Source organism: Ammodytes marinus, assembly GCF_949987685.1.
Source record: "Ammodytes marinus genome assembly, chromosome: 8".
Classification (NCBI taxonomy): domain Eukaryota; kingdom Metazoa; phylum Chordata; class Actinopteri; order Uranoscopiformes; family Ammodytidae; genus Ammodytes; species Ammodytes marinus.
This window is the reverse complement of record NC_137212.1, coordinates 21,344,266-21,360,313: the sequence shown is the minus strand read 5'-3', so window position 1 is coordinate 21,360,313 and position 16,048 is coordinate 21,344,266. Positions and strand designations below refer to the sequence as shown.

Sequence of the window (16,048 nt, the reverse complement as noted above, 5' to 3'; positions counted from 1 at the left end):
CCAAACCTCTAGGCATAGCCTATAAAACGACTTGGTCGAAAAGGCCTGACTCATTTATCAGATATGACAGAATGAGTGAATGGTATAATTGTGGTAGGCTATCCCTATATGGCCTAAGAAGGCCTAATACAAAGTTACAAATAATAATAATACATTTTATTTATATAACGCTTTTCTCTCATTCAGAGCACTTACAAATGGCGATAGGCTAAGAAATTATGAACATCAGGCCTATGCCTAGCCTACATCAAATCAAGCTTTTTCTGATTTCATCCTTATGCGCTGACATTAACAACAATAATTTAGCTGTAGCCTAACCGGGAAATTTCTTGTCTCACCTGCCATAATGTATATTCATTTATTTTGCCTTGATGCATTTATCATGTGTGCCAATGTTGGCACACATGATAAATTATCACCAGTGATGAACTATGTTTGGCTTTATACTATCTATGGTTTGGCTCAGCTCTTCTATGCTCGCGATCATCAAGCGGCGCGTGACGACAGCGGCGGAAATATTTTTTCGCTATTCAAAATGGCACCGTCTCAATCAGGAAGTGGAGAAAACAACTAAGAAGAATAAGTTGGATAAAATTCATTATTTCTGTTACTTTGACGCCAGTCTTCGTCTATAAGCAGCCCGTGTGCTCGGGGTTTGGATTGAGATTAACTAAAACATTCACGGTAAGTGAATTTCGAAGGTATTGGGTAAAGGCGAGCGACACATCGTCAGTTGCCTTAGAACAAGATGCATTCTGAGAAGCCTCTCCTAGGTGCGCATGTTTTTCAACACGGGCTAAGCCGGTGTTTAAGCCATTGCGTTGAGTTAAAAGTTGTCGTTAACGGTGTGGATTGACACTAAATTACGTCGGGGTTGTTATATCGGTATTATAACTCTACCGTCAAGAAAGGCCGATAGAGTTACGTTAGCTTGTCACTTAATAATAAGCGAATGCTTTGATATTAGCTATCAAGCAGATAATGTGACAAAACAGCCATGCTATCGTTACTTTAAAGAGATCAACAAGCTCGTTTGTGTGGTAGCTACACGAACTACAAAATGAATCATTGAGTCAGATAGGTACGTAAGGTTGTCTTAAGTATACTAGGGAGCTACGTTACTCTATTGACACACGCAGGCAATGTACAAAACGAACATACCCAAAGTCAGAAAAGGCTACGAGCTATGCTAGCTAGCACAATTAGCTATTCCAAATTACGTCTAGGTTTAGTTATCTAGAGTGGGATCTTGCTATATTGTTGGTGATTGTTTACAGAGAGATACACAATTGGATGACTCAGAAATGTTTTGTCGCCCAATTTAATGTTCTTGGTGGCGCTTGATCTGTGTGTCGTTCGGCAAGCTAACAGTAGTAACATTGTAACGCAGATCTTCGGCTGCCTTCCTTTGTGCTGTGCGGAGACCAGTGTGCCTCTGTACTTATCTTAAGAAGCCACATTTCTGCATACTACGGAAGCGTATTTCTGCCAAGCAAAAAAAGAAAACCACATCCGTATCATGTAAAAAGTTTGTTGTGAAAACAATCCGTTTTTCAACGTTATAACATGGCATTTTCGCGTTATTACGACATACCAACTTACAACGTTAACATGATTTACGGTTTAGGCCCTGTCTTTTTATAACGCGAAACGATAAATGTTTACACGTGAAAACCTTTTTCAACACAGAACGTCAGAAAATGATTGCGTGTATTGTTTAGTTTGAAACGGTTGTATGGCTCAGCCTACTTGGGGGACGGTGTCTCCGTCTTAGGGGGTCTCGAAACTTTTAACAAATGCCCCACTGTTCTTAGGGTCACAGCAGCAGCATACCCAGCTTGGCTGCAGCTGAGGTAGTTTAGCTTACATCCGTGCAGCCCTCCGTGGCCTAACCAGCTGGTCAATGAGAAATAAAGCTACCTCTCCTCAGGGTCGGACTCATTCTTCCTTTCGTACAGCCCCATGCATTATAAAACCCTTCTTTAGTGTAGGCATACTTATCACAATATCATCCACCCACCGTGCTCTATAAAAGCAGAATTTAACAATTTCTTAGCCAAAGCATTACTAACTTTAGCAGAGTGGGTAAATGTGTTATATTCCTCAATGAAATGTTTGCCACACCATTTCCTCAAGCAAACATGTTTTAAGCTTCAACAGTATAGGCTTCTATCGCATTATAATGTGAAACAATAAAAGTTGTCACATTATAACGTGATACTGATCTGTTTTTCTTTTTCTGGGCTGGCACTGACTGTGTGAAAAATGTTACACAAAGTCCACAATTATACATATTTAATGCATACACATACACACATGTGGAAACCTTAGCTAATGCTGAAAGCAAATGGAATCTTATAGTTTTCCGAATAGTCGACTAACTTGAAATTAATACGGTTGGCCCAAAGCTTTAGGGTGTGTACCTATTGGTTGTTTGTGTCATGCATTTTTTTTTACAATCATAATCAATGAGACAACAAATTACGTTAAAATCAACAACATTGTTGTACGCAATGCATTCATCGTGATAACAAACTTTGGGTTGTTAAAAATATGCAGTCAGTGGTGTAATGCTATTAAACGTTTTATCCACAAATATTGTTCCTTACATTTTACTGTGTTGGAGCTGTGTATGCATAAGGTTAAACAATTAAATGCTTGTAAAGAAGTGGCTCTACTGTTTCTAATGTAGTGTAACCTGCATTATGCCACTGTACTACAATTATGCGACTATTGCCAAACAACAGTAAAGGATAAACATGTCAGCAGGGTCTTTTCTTGAAGTTCGTAGCTTCTGTATGTTAAGATAAAAATAAGTATATGAGTTAAAACTGTTGTCTTGATTTGTGACAGAAACCAAACAGAGGAGTGACCGGGAGGAAATGAAAATAGCTGTCCCCTCTAGTTGTTTACTTTCCTGCAATTTTCACTCTTTAGTTTCCAGAGTGTCTTTTACCGGCAGCTAAGCCTATTCTGGCCTCAAGTAAGCCTTGACATAGTAGGTTGCTATGGTGGCTGGCTATTTTTCTAATGATGTCATTCCCCCCTTGTTGATAGACACTATTTGCTAACTGTGAAGTGAATAGCTTGCTCAGTTCCGGTCTTTTACTCTAGTACCCTTAACCCCAGTGACATGGTCAATGGCCTTAGGGGCACTTTACACGGTGAAAACGTGACATTTCCCCCGTTTTTGGTTTAAAAAAAAAAAACCCTGTTCAGACACAATGTATTTGACATCTTCACTCGTACACATGTTTTCAGAGGAAACGGGACGAAATCGCTGTAGTAGCAGTGTAGCTGCCATGCCAAGCCAATAGTCAGCGGTGACACAGCCTAGTAGATAGCTCTTCCGGTACAATTTGATGAATACAACCTTACTGTAACCGAAAAGTAATGCCATTAACGTTCATAAAGCGGTTGGTGTAAGCTTGGGGTTACAAATATTGTAAATTACAAGCTTTCTGTCCTCTTATTTCACCGCATTGAACTCGTGAAAACAGAAGACATGCTTATAGTGAAGTGGCTTTGTGAGCGGCTACTTTCCTGTTAGGCGTACTTCAAAATAAAAGTCGACTCACGTTTGTCCAGTGAAATGCTGTTAATGTTTAGCCAGTGAAATGCTTTTACTGTGAAGCCATAGCCTTAATGCTCCTTTTGTTGAACAGTAACTTAACCGCTGCGCGCTGAACTATGGATAGTGTTTTTTTAATGTAGAGAGAGCCGTGTCCCTGGCATATAGAAGCTACACACGTTTATTTTGCTAGAAAAACCGGCAGAGCACAAATCTTTCCCCAGAAAAAGTGTCGGTGGTCTCAATAACTTACTAATCGCTTAGACTAAATTGGCGAGTGTTATATTTGAGCCCTGCACGACACTCTCCGCTGATCACAGTGATGGTGCCGCAGAGACACCTTTCATGTTATGTTGTCTTCTAACTTTATAACTCGCGTGTGGGTATTTTGACAGCAAATGTTATAGACTACGCATACGTGAAGTGGAGCCGGGACGTCAGCGTTACAAGGGAAAATGGTTTCGGTGTTTACAAGAAACCAAAACCGTTGTGTTTTCCAAAAAATCCTCCCTGGGAGTAGATCTCAAAAACTTGCGGTTTCATGCTTGCGTTTGCTGTTTTCATGTAAATGATATAGTGCAACCGCGAGAATATTTCCGCGTTTGCACCGTATCGTGTTGTCGTGTAAAGTGCCCCTTAGTGTCACTTGCTGTCAAATCTCTCTTGTAGCCAGGTCTGTAATAGAAGATATGGCAGGCTGTAAAACTAATGCATGGTAATGCAGAGAAACAGGTTAAAAAAAAAAGCTCACCGCTTCTTTTGTTTTTACAACCAAGGTTACTCAGGGGCACTTTACACTGTGAAAACGTGACAGTTTTCCAGTTTTTGGTTTAAAAAAAAACCCTGTTCAGACACAATTTATCTGACATCTTCACCCGTACACAAGTTTTCAGAGGAAACGGGCCGAAATCGCTGTAGCAGCAGTGCCAAGCCAATAGTCAGCGGTGACACAGCCTAGTAGATAGCTCTTCCGGTACAATTTGATGCATAAAACCTTACTGTAACCGAAAATTAATGCCACTAACGTTCATAAAGCGGTTGGTGTAAGCTTGGGGTTACAAATATTGTAAAATACAAGCTTTCTGTCCTCTTATTTCACCGCATTGAACTCGTAAAAACAGAAGACTTGCTGATAGTGAAGGGGCTTCGTGAGCGGATACTTTCCTGTTAGGCGTACTTCAAAATAAAAGTCAACTCACGCGTGTCCAGTGAAATGCTATTAATGTTTAGCCAGTGAAATGCTTTTACTTTGAAGCCGTAGCCTTAATGCTCCTTTTGTTGAACAGTAGCCGCTAGCTTAACCGCTGCACGCTGATAGTGTTTTTAATGTAGAGAGAGAGCCGTGTCCCTGGCATATAGAAGTGACACACGTTTATTTAGCTAGAAAAACAGGCAGAGCACAAATCTTTCCCCAGCCAAAGTGGCGGGTGGTCTCAATAACTTACTGCGGTAATCGCTTGGACTAAATTGGCGAGTGTTAGCCTATATTTTAGCGCTGCACGACACTCTCCGCTGATCACAGTGATGGTGCCGTGGAGACACCGTTCATGTTGTCTTCTAACTTTATAACTCGCTTGTGGGTATTTTGACAGCAAATGTTATAGACTACGCATGTGTGAGGGTGGAGCCGTGACGTCAGCGTTATCAGGGGAAATGTTTTCGGTGTTTACAGGAAACCAAAACCGTTAAGTTTTCCAAAAAATCCTCCCTGGGAGGTGATCTCAAAAACCTGCGGTTTCATGCCTGCGTTTGCTGTTTTCCTGTAAATGATATAGTGCAACCGCGGGAATTTTTCCGCGTTTGCACTGTTTCGTGTTGTCGTGTAAAGTGCCCCTCAGACTGTTAGACAAAGTTATAATAGAAAATACTACAGGCATTTAGAAAATGTCTTGTTTTGTTCTCTATTTTGCTGAAACCAAAATTCATAAAATAGATGAAATATTTCTCACATAAAATACATGCTTCTTTTGGCAAGAGATTAACCAGCGTGCCATAGTAGTTTGTGGGCAAATGCCTCCCTACTGCTTACTTCTCAAGTGTGTGTGTGTGTGTTTACTTCATTCATGTGTGAAGTTAATTTCAATGTTTGTGCTGCACATCTCCCCCTTTTTCTAATTTCCGACTTGGAACTAGGTTAGGAGCCTACACTCACTGTAAGGATGGTAGACAGAGGACAAGATTGGCAACACGTCAGTAAAATATCCTCGAAATTTAATTTCATAACTCTAGGTGTGTGTAAATTTGTTTAAGGCTTTCCGATGATTTTCTCTAGGAAGTGGCATATTCTCTTTCTGTGTTAGTTAGTTTATGAAAAACTCCCAGGTGGAGTGAGCTCAAACAGCTGTGATGCATGGCTCAACTGTGGCTCATGCCCTCTGCTCTCTGTCACTTGTCCTCCATTCTCTGTCTCTCTTGCTAGGCCTGTTTTCTCCCCTCCCCAATTGCTGCCAGTGATAAATCTCATTTATGGCTTGTTGGATGATTAGAGTGAGAGTGAAAAAAATGTGGAGTGGAGGAGGGGAATCGGGGCTAGGTAATACATTTGATTTAGTTCCTGCTTTCCCAGAATCTGGCTTTCATTTGATAAAAGTCCATGTATTTAACATAACATTAATCATTGGTCATAAGAAAATAAAAAAACAAAACGAGGGACAGTTGTCATGGATATGTGACCACAGTGTTTTTCTACACTGTGACAAGAAATAAACAGGTATTTTACGATGGGCTCTTTTAAGTATCCCATGTCTCAAGCAGTAACCAGAACTGCAGGCCATACGAGCTCTGTAGGAGACAACTGAGATGTAGGAGAGCAGGCACTGGCATTCCTCACTGCTTTGCTATATGGCTTTTCTGTAGGCCTCCCCCCCTGAAAAACCACGATTCCAATTATGAGTAAGAACCCCCGCAGTCGATGTAGATCCTTCGTCCAGCCATCGTTTTTTTTTGTGCCTGCATCTCAAGCCTCCGTTTCACCCGTAAACACAAATACAACAGAGCGCTCAAAGATCTACATTAAAAAAATACCAAAAGCTCAGTTTTCAGTTATCCAAAATACCAAGTCAACTCCAATGCACTTTTCTGATTGCCTTTGTCTACAGTGAATAGTCAAATCTCTTTATTAAGTAGGCAGATTTGATTCGACTGAAAACAGTCTGTTTTGTGTACAGCCCAAGTTTTCTAGGTTAAAGTGTCTGTGTCAACATCCTTCTTCGAAAAGCAAACAAGGATTACACAATGGGACTCTTCCAGGAAGGAAATATGACAGAAATATTAATGTTCACATTGATGGATGTCCTCTTCATAATTTTTTCAATTGTCAACTTCAAATTAGAACCAGCTCTCAGCTGTGTGATCAACAGATAAGGTAAATAAAAATATTTGAAGGCTAGCTGTCTAGACAGTAAAAAGAATGATATAAGTTGCATATGACTTAGAGTGGTCAAATATTCCAAATTTGACATCAAACACCACAAGGCTTTTCTACCTGCATAGGACTCTTATAGCAGAACATCTACGCTGTCCCATGTTGACCCTATTTAACTGGTTAACCTGTTACACATGCAGGGTGAATCCTGATCTCTGCGTGGGTTGTTGATATAGGTCACTGGACATTTCACAAGGAACCATTTCCCCCTGATTTTACCTAGTGCAAACTTGAAGAGGATATTTTCACATTCACAAAAAAAAGTCTATACAATACAAACGATCAATATTGTTGTAAATTCATTGGGTAATATTTAGTTTTCTGTTCAATTATTTATGAAATCTACAAACCAACCTGTGGAATTATTTTGCAAAATTTCTACACAGCTGATATACAGTATGTCATGATCATAATGGAACAAAACAAATAGCCACAAAATTATTCTTATTTGTGTGAATGCTTCAAAACTAGTCTGTAGCTCATTGCTTGACCACAAGAGTTGAGGAAATAATTGTACTGTAACAGCAGTTTATGTGAAAATGGAGGCAGTTGCAGTAGAACCCCAAACACAGCCATGTTCCAACTGGCCGCTGTAGTCCCTGCCGTGTATGATCACTGTGCACCACACCAATGACAAAGCATGTATGTGGAAAATTAACATTTGCAAACTATTCAACACAATTTTTAAATGAGTTTTCTTGGTGCCTTTTTAAAATGGCAGAAAGGCAGTTGAATTGTTGAATATGTGTAGCCTCTGTTTGTGTTAAGACTTTGTTGAAGTGTATTTGCATTTCAAAATGTTGTCTTTTTACAAACACATCACAGGATACCCTAAGGGTCATTTTATTTTGAAGAATTTACATCCCATACTTTTGTCTTTGTGCAACTGGTGAACAAATCCAGTTATTTCCTCTTTATTGTTTAAGGCTCTTTGGAACACAGAATAGCCAGTATCAAGCACACCGCTTTGGACCCCAATGTTGCTGTATGTTCATGTTGCCTAGCACCTTCTTCCCAATGACATCACGCCAAATGGCAAAGGATTATTGGTCAGAGTCCAATGTGTAGTCCGTAATGCCTCTTGGCCGAGGCATGGCATGGATTTATCACTCTGTAATCACCTAATGTGACACAGTGACCGTCATAACGGACAACACCATTGTTTGATCTGACCCAGGCATTTAAGGTGTTATTGACTCAATATAGCTTGTGAAAATGTCAGGCATGTGACATGTCTGATAACAATTAAGGGCGCTGCTATATCCAAGTCACATTCAAGTTCATTTGAGATTTGAGTTCAGTAAACTCAATCACTTACATTGGCAACTTGTACAGAATTTTACTCACCTGTGAATTTATTTCAGAACAGGACTTATTATTCTGTGTTGTAATTTGTGTTAGGACTCAGGAGTACAAGCTGTGTAGATTCTGAGAAGCAGGTTTGCTTCAGTGGCCATTTTTAGGATAAGCTTCTCTATAGGTGCTTGAGAATGCCTCCTCCTATTTATTCTATTGAACATGATAGATTCTTATTGTAAGATCTCATCAGCCATTTACACTTTGGCAATTTAGATGTGAAACTTGTATCTACACTTCAGTTCAACGGTCCATATTTTGCTTCCTTGTTGTTTCCCACTTGTGGAATTTGCATCCTTTAGCTTTTGACTGGTGTTATGACTGATTCTGAGTACCTAGACTGAGAGGGGCGGGTCGGGGGTGGAGATTCAGGGTCATGGAACCAGCTGCCTCCAATCAGCAGCAAGTGTCCGGCAACAGGCAACGCCACTGGCCTGCTGTGACAGAAGGGGGAGGGTGTTAAAAGAATGAACATTTAGGAAAATGGGAACGTGGAGACATGTTTTGGGCTAGCACATTGCAACTTGCAAGAGAGGGATGCCGATTGAAATGAGAAAACAACAACAAACAACAAAACACTATGACTAGAAATAACTTAGAGAGGTAGTGTTTGAAATGGATGGATAAATACTTTTGAGAATATCGGGCTGGTGATGGAGACAATAGTGGGAAGGTGACAGTAACAGAGAGGCCGATAATCCACTATAGGAACCTAAATGGCTGATGTGAGTGGACTATACAGCGTAAAGGTGGGAACAAGTATCTGATGCAGAGAGATAATGTACAATACCACTATTATACCATGTGAACACACATGACAGCATGTCTGTTGTTTTATTTGAGACCTCACAAAAATAAATTGAGCTGTGAATTTCACAGCATATATGCTTATATGACTACTTCATTAAGTTAGAGCTTTTTTAATGCAGTTTTTGATGGCAACAGCAGTATTTCCATAGTTTTGTTTTGTGAATGTTATGCAAAATTTTAAAGGACACAAACAATTGTGTTTAACATACACTATGTGCACCATTATTAGGCAAGTTGTATTTTTTAGGATTAATTTTATTATTGAACAACTACAGTGCTCTCGGTCAATCCAAAATGTTAATGAATCTAAACCTGAATGTTTACGAAAGTAAAAGTGAGGTTTTGTCTTTCTTACGAGAATATATATATATATGTTTTGCTATTATTAGGCAACTATTAGTATGCAGAATTATTATGCAACTAAATAAAAAACGAACATTTTCCCATCTCTTATTTTCATCTGTTAAAGTGAGAATAATAAAACAACTCAAAATTTACAAATAAAAATTTCCGACATGTCAAAAAAAAAAATAACTGTCACAAGCCTTCCATTCATGGATTCTGTCAGTTTCTTGTTCTGTTGACGATCAACTTTTTGTGCAGCAGCAACCACAGCCTCCCAGACACTGTTCCGAGAGGTGTACTGATTTCCTTCACTGTAAATATCCCGTTTAAGCAGGGCCCACAGGTTCTCAATAGGGTTTAAGTCAGGTGAGGAAGGGGGTCATGTCATTATTTTTTCATCCTTAAGGCCTTTACTGGCTAGCCATGCAGTTGAGTACTTCGATGCATGTGATGGAGCATTGTCCTGCATAAAAATCATGGTCTTCTTGAAAGATGCAGACTTTTTCCTGTACCACTGCTTGAAGAAAGTATCTTCTAGAAACTGGCAGTAGGTTTGGGAGTTGATTTTGAGGCCATCTTCAACCCGAAAAGGTCCAACTAGCTCATCTTTAATAATACCAGCCCATACCAGTATCCCACCTCCACCTTGCTGGCGTCTGAGTCGAAGTGGAGCTCTGTGTCCGTTACTGATCCAGCCACTGGTCCATCAAGAGTCACTCTCATCTCATCCATAAAACCTTTGAAAAATCTGTCTTCAGATATTTCTTGGCCCAGTCTTGACGTTTCAACATGTGTGTTTTGTTCTGTGGTGGTCGGGTTTCAGCCTTCCTTACCTTGGCCATGTCTCTAAGCACTGAACGCCTTGTACTTCTGAGCACTCCGGGTAGGTTGCAGTTCTGGAATATGGCAGAACTGGAGCATAATGGGTTCCTGGTAGCTTCACGTTTGATTCTTCTCAAATCTTTGGCAGTTAATTTGCGTCTTTTTTTCTCAATACGTTTCTTGCGACCTTGTTGGCTATTTGCAACATAACGTTTGATGGTTCTGTGGTCACGCCCCAATATCTTAGCAATTTCAAGAGTGTTGCATCCCTCTGAAATACTTTTTACAATTTTTTACTTTTCAGAGTCTGTTAAATCTCTGTTTTGGCCCATTTTGCCTGAGAAAGAGAAACTGCCTAATAATTATGCACACCTTGATATAGAGTGTTGATCTCCTTAGGGCACACCTTAACTCATTACACAAATACACATCACCTGGTATGCTTAAATCCAATAAGCACTTAGGTTTATACAGCTTGAAGTTGGGAAATAAATATGCATAAAAATTATGATATGACCAAAATCCTCACTTGCCTAATAATTGTGCACACAGTGGCCCTCATTTATCAAACTTGCGTGGAAACTGGTGCAGATTCTGGCGCAAATACCTCCCTACGCCAGGTATCGCGTGGGATTTATCAAACAGTCGTATCTTGCCAATCTCGGCGTACGCCAGGCCATTATTGATAAATGCGGCGGCTGAAAACAATCGTACCACGCCCCTATATTTTCACAGTTTAGAGGCCTCGCCCAGAGGTTTTGCGACATGGATAAGCGCATTACGGCACACAAGAGGAACTTATCTGAAGTAGAAATTGACAGAATAACAGCGAAAGTAGAAAAATAAAGAGTTTCATTTCGGAGCATTACAAGCGGCATCGAAGAACGACAGAAGGCAGCAGTTAGGAAGAAAATAACTGCTGCGGTCAACAGCGTTGGTGTTGACAACAAACGATCTCCAGCTGAGGATTTTGCATTTTAGGTTTACATAGGCTATGGCTATTGATCAAATGCTATAAAACAGCATATTATATGTCGCCATTTCTTTGAATAGACGAAGAAAAAGTGGTCTGACTCAAAAATCGCCACTAAAAAAAGCGTGTTGCTGTTCTGAAATGCAACCAACTGGGCTGGGGGTGCGGGCATAATATAGCCTAAGTGGTAGAGGAGAAAAAGACGCACCAACTGTCCGATAATGGTCCCCATAAATGAAATACACGTCTGCAGAGATTTGAATGATTAAAATGTATTGGCCCTTTTAGATAGCACTACTCAAAAGGGGTTTAAAAACTAAAAATAACACATTTTGCGTTTTACTGTATGACAGCATGCGCTTGGTCAGCCCGGCCGTCAGCTGTACAAGCCGACCCGGCAACGATCAGCTGTGAGAGTGCCCACTGTCCTGCTCCACCAGCAGATCGGAAAAACGTGCCGGTTAACGGTGGAAATAAATCGCTCGCTTAAGCAATCAATGACACATTAAATGAGGAACTAACATCTAAAAAGTGCTTCAAATAAATAAAATGTTAAGCTGAATGTTGTGCCGTGTATTTTTTTTATCATAAAGAGCAGTGTAGGCCTACTACATATTTAATAGGCTGCTTAGGCTAACATTTTGAATGAATGCAGCCCTCTTGCCTCAGTGTCCCCCCAGCTGCTCCAAGTCGGAGACAACTGCCCTTACGCAGTCCCATGCAGGGCTCCTAAGTGGCCGGTGTGCGCACTATTGAATCAGCTCTCCTACTACATAAGCTGCACAATTTTAAGTGATTAATATATTTATTTCGGTCTGAGCAAACACTGCATTTGTATTATCTTCTAATAATTGTCCAACAAAGTCATCAGCTACCCGGCACAGCCTGCACTGCGAGTCCATGCTGTTTACAAACTTGCGTACACGAGCTGAGAGCTGGCGTGGGATTTGAGCGTATCCTACGCTCACGTCCATATTGATAAATGCCGAGATTTGCGTGGAAATGTACGTACACCCATTTTTCTGGTCTACGCACAGTTGATAAATGAGGGCCACTGTAAGCTGAGACCGAGATTCATTCAATGAGTACTTACTTAGTAAACAAATTTGTTTAGGTAAAATGAGCTATTGCCTGTTCAACTAGTTAAACCAGACCAGAGCAAAGAGAGCCATGGCTAACATTATCATCCTTGTCTTCTGAGGCAAACAGATGACAGAGGAAAACGTGGCTAAGAGGCAGCAAAGTGGCTGCTTCTCTCTGATCTAGTCAGTCTTTTGATCTATATCTGGCGGGTGGCGGCGGTAGAAGTAGAGGAATTTGCTCCTAAACGCGTGTCATCAAGCCATTGCAAACCATTGTTTGTGATCTTGTTCTACTTCTCTGCTCTTTGCAGCACCATCATCCTGCTATGGTCGTCATTGTCAAACTCTTGTCTACCCCACACCAATCTTTGCTAACTCCCTGGCGCTCTCTCCCATAGCTCTATCCCAGTCTTTATTTACCACAACAAAGGCATCCGTCTGAGCCACGAGAGCTTGATTAAGTTCCCCCTTTGAGAATAAATCACTTTGAATTTGTTCATTCAGATGGTGTTTGTGGGCACAAAGATATTCATCATCATGACAAAATGGTGCTGAAAAGCCATTTGGAGTGGGTCGATGAGAATCTAAATTAGATTAATCGATATCCTGTTGTAAGAAGCTCAATCTTTGAAGCCGGCCTTTAACTCAGACTAAATCATTCAAATGACTGCCCGCTTGTTGAATGTCCCGGTCCAGAGAGCCCTTTGGATAAATATTTGAACGGGCCAAATGCAATAACAGCTCAGGCTCTTAAAACACAATTTGTTTCCATTTCCCTGCTATTGATAAGACAGCAGATTTGGTTACATTTTCCTTTCGATCTTTATTCTCTATCCAGTACACGCTCACTGGGCAGTTCTGCACAGCCCCTTTATGGTTGTGATACTGAATGGAAATTCTGTTTGTAAGGGGGGGAACAGGAACAGCTTGGTAGCTAATGTTTATATCCCTTTTTGAGTGAGTGTGTGTGTGTGTGTGTGTGTGTGTCTGTGTCTGTGTGTGTGTGCGTGGGGGGGGGGGGGGGTGTCTGTGAAAAAATGCTAATTAATAATGTAGGCTGTTTTGAATGACGAAGTCCTGTGTTTCCCCGGGAAGTAACTTGTTCCTTTTATTAATATTTCATAACAGTAGCTAATCAATCCAGCCATTCTGAGCAATTATAACCAACTAATAGCCCCCTTGCCGCTCTAGCGTAAGGCTGCCAGCCACTGATCATTTCTAACCTGATTACTGTTGATGCTGATTGACTGACTGGTGATGAGTGAGTGTTATGCGTTAGATTGAGTGATAGGCGTCGGCCATCTTGCTAGTAATGAAGACAGATGCAAACCCAAATAGGAGAGTGACAGATGCCAATAGAGGGCTGTCACATGAGAAACATTTGTATATTATACATTGCACTCACATGTGCATTGAAAGCTCAGCTCTGTTGCTTAAAACTTCATACCAAAAATATGCCTTTCACACCAAAAAGAACCACGAGCCAGTTCCGGGCTGGTGCTGGGGCCAGTTCAAAACTGGTTACAGCCTTATCCCAATTATGAACCGGTTGGTTTCACAACGACCAGAGCCAGCCATGGAGCCGCCAAGAGAGCAACATCATGACGTCACTGTAAACGTGTGTGTACGTCGCCCGACGCCGCTGCTCTTGTGGCTAACGCTAAAGCTACCGCTAGCTTTAAGCACAACAACAGCGGCGAATACGTTATTTTTACATGTCTCCGTTTGTGTGTGTGTGTGAGAGTGAGTGAGTGTGCGTCTCTCCGTTTGTCTGTGTGTGTGTGTGTGTGTGTGTGTGTGTGTGTGTGTGTGTGTGTGTGTGTGTGTGTGTGTGTGTGTCTCCGTTTGTCTGTGTCGCCCTGCTCGGCTCAGTGGGTTTACTTTCCTGTTACTTCAAAATAAAAGCCAACTCACGTTTGTCCAGTGAAATCCTAATGTGAAGCCAGTGAAATGCTTTTAATGTGAAGCCGCAGCCTTAATGTTCTATTTGTTTAACAGTAACTTAACTGCTGCGCACTGATCTAAAGATAGTGTTTTTTTAATATAGAAAGCCGTGTCTCTGGCATTACCGGTGGTGACACAAGTTTATTTTGCTAAAAAAAACGGCACATTGTCCCGCACAAACGTAGTCTTTGTCCCACATCTGGTGAATTGGGATCTGGTCACCCTACTTTGCAAACAGGACCCATACAGCGTATTTTCGCCGGTCAATTTGATCGCTACGTTATGTTATGTTTACGTCTCGTAGTAGCGGTGTTTTTAAATATGGCGGGCATGAGGTTTGAGCTTTGAGTTGGTCTGGTTGGTCAGGATAATCCCTCCATGAAGGTAAGGATAACCCCGCCCCCTGCCCTTGGCGTAAAAGCAGTTCTTGATTTAGACCCTGCTCAATCCTGGTGTTTGAGTTGAACCGGTTTTTACAGGCCGGAGCCGGTTCTTTGGCGTTGCGAAACCAAAACACTGTCTCTAGCTCCGAACTAGCCCAGAACCGGCTCCGATTTTGCTGCGGTGTGAAAGGCCTAACTGTATTTCCTACTGCTTGTTGTCTGCACTGACTTTTTCCTGAGCTTTCCACTCATGGTGGACACAAAGATGAGTCCAGTAAATTGCTTTTTTCCTACACACATTTCAAGTGTTCACACTGGAAAAAAAACTATAGGTGGGGAGACAAAATGGAAGTGAGATAGTGACTATGCTTCTGTCTTCACTTTTGTGTGTGTTTTATTGGCAATTCATGCATGTGTTTTATCACCTTAATGTCAACTACGTAAATTCTTGAATCTGGCACAATAAACTGCCTCAATCCATCACATGTGCGCACAAATAATTTAGCAGTGTGGAAGAATGATTGTGTGCCAATATGAATTTGTGAGTGAGATGGCACACGCCGCGCGAGACAGAGTGGTGGTTCTCCTCGTGAGCTTTAATCGTGATTTAGCAGCTTAGGGAAGTCACACTTCCCTGGATGATCCCCATGTGCTCTGGCCACCACTGATGCTGCTCACTAAAGGCCACCGGCACATAACCAGGGCAGTGCTTCCAGCCACAGATTGCATTTTACGTCCTAGCTAACCTACTTTCATGCACATGTTGGGTGCTGTAACCAGCAACACACACACACAGTAAACGCACATCTTGTGTTTTTGAAGTTCCACAGACATGGTGCTCGTTAACCTCTGTCTGGCTGACAGCTAGCAGCGTGACTCACTCAACCAAATGGAACCTACTGGCCCTGGAAATACTGTTTCTAACATCACTAAAGCTCCATGTTTGCAGTCCCACTGCCTGGATTAATAATCAGTTCTGTGTATTTTGGCATGTTCAGAATATAGTGTAAGGGCGCACTGGGCGCTTGTTTCTGTTTTTAAGGATTGTAAAATGACTGTCCGTGAAATGGCCTAATCTCCCAGCAGTGAGCTGTTGCACCGGGCCACCCACAGAGAGAGATGGAGGGAGACACACATGGGAGGGGGTTGTACAAAGAAGACCAGCAATAACCTTTGAAGTAATTAAGAGATTTACCAGATTGCTCTGCAAAGAGACTCTTTCTTCCTATTTCTCTCTCTCTGTACTGCTTTATAACATTGGTTGTGTTTGTTATTTTCAAATGACCTTATCCTCTTCAGCATATGGCATACACATTTTAAGCAGGATAATACAGATTA

General features: G+C 41.3%; 1 protein-coding gene across 1 annotated transcript in view; it reads left to right on the top strand.

Moving 5' to 3' along the window:
* Positions 1-551: 551 nt before the first annotated feature.
* sbno2b (strawberry notch homolog 2b) overlaps positions 552-16,048 on the top strand; it is a 67,860-nt gene continuing 52,363 nt past the window's right edge. The window contains exon 1 of the mRNA XM_080032005.1: positions 552-684. The gene's annotated coding sequence lies outside the window, so the exon portion shown is untranslated. The remainder of the gene's footprint in view (positions 685-16,048) is intronic.